The sequence below is a fragment of the Parus major genome, chromosome 13 (assembly GCF_001522545.3).
Source record: "Parus major isolate Abel chromosome 13, Parus_major1.1, whole genome shotgun sequence".
Classification (NCBI taxonomy): domain Eukaryota; kingdom Metazoa; phylum Chordata; class Aves; order Passeriformes; family Paridae; genus Parus; species Parus major.
The window spans coordinates 682,226-690,618 of NC_031782.1; the positions used below are offsets into that span (position 1 = coordinate 682,226).

Genomic DNA, 8,393 nt, shown 5'->3' on the forward strand with positions numbered 1-8,393 from the left:
TGCTGCTGCTGGGGGGTTTGGGTACTTTCTCCAAGATCATGACAATCCGGGAATTTCAAGGATGTGGGTGGTTATAAACTCTCCCTTGAAATGTGCCATAAAGCAGCAAAGGAAGCCAGAATTCACATTATTTCCTTGTTACACCCTCCAGGAGCTGTCATCCAAGGGGTATGTGGCTGTTGAATTAAAATTTAGCTGAAGAGATTTCAGCAGTACTGGGGGTTTCTTTTTGTGGCTTTTACGCTGATTTCTCTCCTCTACCCCTGTCGTGCTCCTGAGTTTTCCATCATTAGCTGGCTGCACCCTCCTCTTTAGGGATCCAGCTCCAAATGGGACGTTTTTCTTTTAAGAAGGATTTCCCTGAGGAGGAGCAGGTTTCTCTCTCAGGATTTCCAGGCTGTAGCTTTAATGTCTAGAGTGTTTTCCCTCTCCCTGCGAGCTCCTGGCAAAGTGAGGAGCTTTCAAACACAAATATTTATGGACGAGGCACTGTTTGGATTAGGGAATGAAGAGTCTGGATCAGCTGCTTTGCTTATCTGGTTCGGAGAAGGGCTCTGAGGAGCCCTGGGTGTGCTGAGACACCGTCCCACTTTGATTCCTTCAGGAGCAGCCCAGAGGAAGAGAGGCTCGTATTTCAGGAAGAATTTCTCCATGGCAGGGAATATCAGGCATTGGAGGAGCTGCCCAGGGAGCTTTGGATCCCCATCCCTGGAGGTGACGAGGAATTGCTGGAGGTGGCACTGAGTGCTCTGGGCTGGGGACAGCCTGGACTCGATGGGCTGGGGGGCTTTTCCAGCCTCAGGGAGCCCGGGCTTCTGTGATTTTGCAGCTTCCTGCAGAGATGCAGCACTTGGCACCATTTCCCAGCTCCTTGGCAACGTGGCCCTGCCTGGGAGGAAAGGTTGTTAATGCAGAGACTCCTGAAAGGGAGTGATGGATTTGGGAGCTCCTGGGCTCCAGCAGGTGTCCGTGGGGCTGGGGCACAGCAGGACACGGGGCAGGGAAATGCTCCTTGGCCCCGTGTGCCAGCACAGCCCAGCCAAGAGCCTCTGCGCTTTAGGAAGTGATTTATGCTTTTTTCCCTGGGTAAACAAAGAACCCCAGCAGGCTCTGCCAGGCCGGCACCTTTCAGGCACAGTTAAATTAATTTTTAGAAAAATAATAAAAATAATGGCCCGGCCTAATGAACGCCTGAGGAATCCTATAAAAGGCCTTGTGACACCTGCATTAATACCAAATGAGTTCATTATGATTAATGTTATTAAAATAAATGTCATGGCCATGAATAATGGCCTGGCCATTATTTTAAAGTGTTGCCACTGGATCTATAAAAGCTCATGAGTCAACGCTGGGGAAGGAACTCTGCACGTTCATAAAACCTGCGGGGAATTCAAACTTTTCTGCAAAAATAGCCCCAAAAATGACATGGGAGGCTGTGTGAGTGTTCTGAAGGACAGACTGTGCCCTGGCTCGGACAGGGCTGCTTTCCCTGGGGCTCAGAGGTGGGATGGGAGCGTTTCTGACCCGGGAATTTCCTGGTGCTTGAGGATGATCCCAGAATTGTTTGTGCTGGTTTGTGTTCGGGCTTTTATCAGGCCAGAATAAAAATATTTATATTAGTAACAGGTAAATGTAACTATTTTCAGTGGCTTTTACCTATGCAAATCTTTTCAGCAACTTGGGAAGCCTTAGGAGAGATGTTCTTTAGAATCTTGATTAAAATCTCAGCTGGAATAAAATATTTAGCAAAAAGATATTTCCCTACTCTTCGATTGCTCCTTAATTAATCATCTTTGTTAACAGGCTAGAGGACATCCTGCTTCATTTTTCCTTTTTGGCTTAGGATAATGTATGTAAATTAATTTTGGGTTGTATAATCCAATCATAAAAAACCCCCAAACAACCTTGCTGCCACTGATAGTGTGCTGTAGTAGGAAAAAAGGGAACAGTGCTGGTCCTGGTGGTGGGGACAATGACAGGCAGTGTGGTGGCACTGAGCTGGGACAGAGGGGCCATAAATTGTCCAATAAAACCAACAGGAACCCGAGGAAAGAGAGTGATTGATTGATTGATTGATTGATTGATATCTGACTCCAGGTATTGCCAAAGCAGCTCAGTGAAGTTTCTGAGGTGTGTTTTGCCAGGGAGTTGAAATCACCAGGGGTGTAAGGACTGCAATGGGGGAAAGCTGGGTAATTTCTATAATTATTTTTGAAGCAATGCATGTGCCCGGTCACAGAACTATTTTAGCTGCGGTGACGTAAGGTCCAATTAACAGAATGACATTGGGGAAGAGGTGTAAATCTGCAGGATTCACATTTTATTGCTGCTGGGAAGGTGCTGCAGGGCCAGAGGCACGGCAGGGCTGAGCAGAGCTGGGATTTGGGCTTTGTTCCACTGCGGGACCTCGAGGAGGATGTGCTGGGGCTGAGCTGACACAATCCCTCCTGATGATCATGAAGGCCTTTTCCAACCTTACCAATTCTGGGATTCTGTCTCAGGGCTCCACGAGATCATTTCACAGAAATTCCAGCTCAGGGGTGCCCAAGACCTGCAGAGGCTGGGAGCAGGAAAACCAGCAAAGGATGAGGATGGAGCCCGACATCGTTCTAACATCCAAACACACGTGTGCACTTTGTTGTTGCTAGGGCCTCAAACCTCTTAATTTCTGAGGAGGTGTTTAATTTATTTTCCCTTTAAATTAAAGCTGTAATAGGAATGACTCACACAGCCCTGTTTACCACGAGGGTTTGGCTCCTGGGCCGTGTTTCTGTGGATGTCTCAGCCGTTACCGGCGGCCGGGGGGATGCTGTTACTGCTGTTTGGGGGCAAGATGCTGCTAAGGGAGCCTGAGAAAACCAATTGATTTTGGGTTTGCAAACCACAGAAAGAAGTCCCACATGTTGCTGCGACTGATAGTTGTGCAGCAGCAGGCTGAGCCCCAGAGGCTGGGGAAGTGAGGCTGGAGATGCAGTGATATGTTGTAAGTGGGTGCAGACGCGCTGGTGGTTGCCAGATCTGAGTCACAGTTTCTTTCCCCCTGATTTCTTGACTCTGCAGAAAGATTAAACACAGCTCAAGGATGTGGCAACCCCCCCTTATCTTCCTGTTCTGGGTGTCCTCGTGCTCCAGCAGGGAGGGCTGGGGCTGTGCAGATGCAGCCAGCTGTGTGCGTGCCGTGCCCCCGGCCCCGCGCTGGGAACCGGGGCAGGGACAACAGAAGGAACAAATATTCACGTTTCTGGGGCAATGCCAAAACTAGAGGTTGATAATTTAATCTGCAGGCTCACAGCTTGAGAGTCTACACAAACATCCCCCTTTTCTCCACACAGGATGGATCACGCTGCCGTGGGTGCTGGGAGAGCCCAAGGAATAAACGGGCTCCCTGCAGTTATTAAATGTGATGGTTGGCATTCAAATCCAGGTCAAATATCTCATTCCTCAGCTTCAGCATTGTAATAAATATCTCCAGTTATTTCTGATTTATGCAGCTGTCACAAACACTCCTGCCCATGGAAACATGCAGGAGTCACACTGAGACCTTTGGGGAAAGCCACAGGGATTCCTTCAAGCCGGAGCTTTTTGATGGAGCCCCAGGTCCCTTTTACGTGCCTGGTGTCGGGGAGCCGTTTGTCACCTGTCACCAGCACTGCTGCAGTGGTGTCACCTGTGGCAGTCAGAGCTGGCAGGGTTGTTGGCAGGGGTGATAGCCTGGGGACCCCGCAGTGTCCCCGGGCTGCAGTGCCACAGGCTCCGTGAGGAAAGGGCTCCTTTGGCTCCAAGCACGGCAGGGACAGAGCTGCACCTTCCAACAGGGCCGAGCTCCAGCCCTGTGTCCTCTGCTGGGATCAGAGCCTGGCATGAGCCAACAAAGTTCTCCAGGCACGGCCTCTTTCCTGCCTTAAACCAGGGTATAAAATCTGGTGCTGCTTTTGTGCATTCAGCGCTGCCTGCCTGCCCTTACATGGGTTTCTTTACAATTTCTGGTCACGCAAGGAGCTGCATCATTTACAGGCAGGATTGGCAGGAATGCGGCTCTGCCGCTGCCGAGCAGCTGGAGGACACCCTTAAATAAAACAGAATCCTCCCCACAAGCTGTTTCATGTTATCATGACGGCTGGGAGATGGAGAGAAATCCTTCCTGACCTCCGTGACCCTGCTGGCAAGCAATGACAGGTCCCTGCCGGGCCTGGACCCGGGTTCTTTTAACATTCTGGAACTCCGGGAGCATCCCTCCCTCCTCGTGCATGTGACTGAGTACAAAGGGAATTTAATCTGCCCTCAGCTCCATCTCCAGGGTCTGACTTTCATCTTCTCTTCACGGGCTGTTCCTGCAGCCTCCCTGCAGAAGGCAGAGCGCTCTGCACACCCAAACTGCTCCCAAAGTCACCCCAAAACCAGCAGCCAAGCCTGGCAGAGCTCTGGAGCTGGCACACCATGGCACAAACTCCCAGCTGTGCACACAGCCGTGGGATTTCTGCTTGGGAGGGCTCTGGGTGTTGAACAGGGTCACTCCGTGCTGCAACCCCCCAACTTCCAGGTGTTCTTAACCAGGAAAGGGCGTTTTTCATGGCTCAGGAGAATGGCCTGCCTGTGCCAGGCCTGCTTTTAGGCAGCTCTGGGTTGTTGGTGAGCCCAAGGACTCCCCATCACCTCGGGTTCCTTCAGTCCCAGCCTGTGCACAGCGGAGGGAGATGCTGGAGTACACTGACAATAACACCTGGGGAGGCTCTGGGTTGCTCCAGTCCCAATGTGTCCTCCTGATTCCTCACTGCTGCCTTTAGTCTGGACTCGTAGGGAACAAAGCCATTTCCCCTGCAGTCTGTGAAGCCTGGGCAGGACACAGAGCACCGTCCCTGGGGTCTCTTCATTTGCTTAGAACTACCTTAAGATGATTTTTTTAGAGGTAGTTTTGGGATTTTATTTCCCTTTTCAGGGCCCCCAAACTGGATGTGCCTAACCTCATATTCCACTTATTGAATGTTTAAAGGGTGCACAAGGACATTTTACCAGGGGCAGAATGAGAGGAGGCATTAACAAATCCATCACTCAGTGTTCTCCAAACTGTTAAACTATGGAAGCAGCTCTGCATGGGTTCAGCTCTCAGCTCCTGACAGGAGATAATGAAGGAATCACTGAGCTCCAGGTGGAGATTGAGGAAGGGGAACGTTCTGCTGTAAGAGCTGGGAGTTAAAGATAAGCAAAGCAAACTTTGAAATTAAGGTATCCAGGCAGAATTAGGGCAAAACCAGAGCGAAAAAAGGCTCCCACTCCCACGGCATGTGCAGGTTTGGGGCTGATTTGACTAAAGTGAGTTGAACAGGCTCTTTCAGACTCGGTAATTCAACACAGGCTGCTGCTCGTGCTTGGTACAGATCCTGCCCAGAGCTCGGTAGGATGATGAGGATGCAGGGAAGGGCGTGGAATGAATCCCTCTGTACGTTGCACATGGATAACCAGAAAACAAGCAGGACTGGGAGCAGCACCTGCTCATCCCACTGCTCCTCCCTGTGCCAGAGCCAGCTCCTGCCTGGGGCCACTCCAGATCCCCTCCTCGAGGCAGGCTGGCAATAGGGACACCAGCACAGGGCAGCTTCTCCAGCCCCCCTTCCTAAAACATTTCTGCTTCCAGGGAGGCCAGTGACCTTCCTCAGGCCTGATCCTTACCAAATTCAGTCAAGGATGGACGGCAAGTGTTTTGCTGCTTGCAAAGCCTTTCCCACACCTCTCCTTTTAGCTCTGCAGGGCTCTTAATGAAGTGTCATAGCAAAGTTGAAGCTTTTTGGAGAAGGTTTGGAGGTCCTGCTGCCAGCACAGAGCAGTGTGAGCTCTGGGATCACATCTGAGAGGTGATCCAGCAGCTGGGGCACAGCGAGCTCTGCTCCCCCTCAGTACAGCTGCAGGGCTGGAGCTGGCCCAGGGGGGCTCAGGCTGGAGATCAGGAAAGGTTCTTCCCCCAGAGGGTGCTGGCACTGCCCAGGCTCCCCAGGGAATGGTCCCGGCCCCGAGGCTGCCAGAGCTCCAGGAGAGCTTGGACAGCGCTCCAGGGATGCCCAGGGTGGGATGTTGGGGGTCTGGGCAGGACAGGGGTGGCACTGGAGGATCCTGGGGGTCCCTGTGATCCCCGAGCCCCAGGGCTGAGCAGGGGCACAGCCCGGGAGTGCTGGGACAGCCCCGCAGCTGCCACGGCCCCGCTGTGGTTTGGCCGCTGCTGGGCTGTCTAGACAAGCCTTGGAGAGAGCCATGTTCTGGTTCCTATTTGATTATGAGACAGGCTTTTTCATCTCTAATGTAAACATGCCCGAATAACAGAACTCTGCTGTGGCATTTCTTGTACAAAAGCCCCTTTTTTGGAAGGAGCGATTCGATTAATGCATTTCCATTCCCCACTACGGATATAATTTCATCTTTCCCATTTAGGCATTAGGTTTCCTGAAAAAAAAAAAAAGGGTGAGGTGAAAATGCTGAGCCCCTCAGAAAGTGCTCGTGTTTAGCAAAGAGCTGCAGCTGTGCAAATACGAGGCTTTGCTTGGGACAAGTGAACTGAAATCCACCTGGTGCCACCGCTGCCTCTGGGCTGTGCCCAGGGGAGGGGACAGGGCAGCAGCACAAGCCCTGCAGGGTGGCACAGCTGCCTGGCATGAGGGCAGCACTGGGCACACAGAGTGCCTCCCTGGGCTGGGGACAGAGCCTGCCACCGAGCCAAGCTCTGCCCAAGGCCTGGCACGGAGCAACTGGGGCTGCCCTGGATCCCTGGCAGCATCCCAAGGCCAGGCTGGACAGGGCTGGGAGCAGCCTGGGATGGAGGGAGGTGTCCCTGCCATGGCAGGGGTGGCAGTAGAGGAAGTTCCAGGTTTTTTCCAACCCAAACTATGCCCTGATTGTGTGGAACAGGACAAGTGAGCAGCACATCAGCACAGTGCCCTGGGGATGGGCTCTGAGCTCTCCCAGGCTGGCAGCCAGGGCAGGGACAGGGGAGCAGAGCCCTGGATAAACCCCCAGCTTCTCCCCACAGGGGAGCAGAGCCCTGGATAAACCCCCAGCTTCTCCCCACAAAGGGTTTGAGATGGGGTAACTGGGCTGCACCACTGGGAGCTAAAGGAATGAAAGATTTTTCGTTTTGAAATGGGCTCTTCGCCAAGCATTCCAGTTTGGGGAAAATCTGCTCTCTGCAGTTTTTCTGAAGCCTTTCTCTGCTCTTCTGTTGCCCATCCTGCTTGTGTTTATGAAACTTGAATGGTGTTGAATTTCATGTGTTATTGAATAGCTCTGAGCATGTCTTGGCTCTAAGTGAACATATGGTGAAAACCAAGATCAGTCCAGGAAAACACAGGAGTTCTCCATTCCCCAGGAGGGAACAGCCCTCACCTTGCTGTTTCTGGGAGAATGGGAGATCTCCAGGGTCTCCCAGCCCTGTCCAGCACCATCCTGGCTCTAGGAAGGATCAGCAGTACAGTACATCCCACACTTCAGTGAGCTTCCCTCTGTTCAGCCAGTCTAGAATACAAAAAGAATTCTGTGAGAGAGTGCAAATCCAAACATAAAGACTTTTGTTACACAAGAAGGAGAAATTAAGGTTCTGAAAGATCAGAATTAAACTTTTAAGAGGTCTGTGGTATCACTGCAGGACAAGGAGCTGTTTGTCAGCTTCCTCACTCACAACGCAGAAATTGGTTTGAGGATTGAAACGCAGCACAACAGCAAAACTGCTGCAGGTGCTGTTCATAAAAGCAAAATTTAGTTACAGAGTTATTGGATCTTACCTGAAAGGGCTTTTACAATATTTGTTAGCCAGTCTCACCTTCCACTGTCCCAGGCTGCTCCAAGCCCTGCCCAGCCTGGCCTGGGGCTCTGCCAGGGATCCAGGGGCAGCTGCTCTGCCAAGGCCAGTTCAGCTATTCCTGACCACCCACAAGAAAGGATCAATAATGATAAAAATAATAAATACACATATAAAATAAAAGAATAATAATAATAATAGTGGTAGTGCAAAGCACTTCTCATCAGCAGGGCAGGAAATGGAGCTGTGTTCTGTCAACAGCAGCGATGCTCTGAGTGAGGAAATATCTCCCCAAGTGCCCTTGGGGTCTGAGTTTAATCCCTGTATTTGTATCAGGTTTAACAAGGAGATTTATATTGGACACCAAATGTTAAAATTACCTAAACTTGAAAGGCCTGCCTATGAAATGAGTTGGAATAGATTCTCCGTGGAAGTTACTGCAGTGCCAATAAGGATTAATTAAAACTCAAATGTTCTTCATTGTGTGTTAATTGAGGAATTGTTATTCAGTCAACCTTCTTGATTTTTCTCTGTGTTAAATAATCATGGCAGTATTTCACCTAGTCTCACTGTTTATTTAACCAATTAATTAAGGGAGAGGATATTCTGCATT

General features: G+C 50.8%; 1 long non-coding RNA gene across 1 annotated transcript; it reads right to left on the reverse strand.

Moving 5' to 3' along the window:
* Positions 1 to 6,380: 6,380 nt before the first annotated feature.
* On the reverse strand, positions 6,381 to 7,827 carry LOC117245126. Its single transcript, XR_004499372.1, has 3 exons — positions 7,764 to 7,827; positions 7,369 to 7,497; positions 6,381 to 6,432 (listed from the first exon to the last, which is right to left on the reverse strand). It is a non-coding gene; the product is annotated as an uncharacterized LOC117245126 (long non-coding RNA).
* Between the last annotated feature and the right edge of the window lie 566 nt (positions 7,828 to 8,393).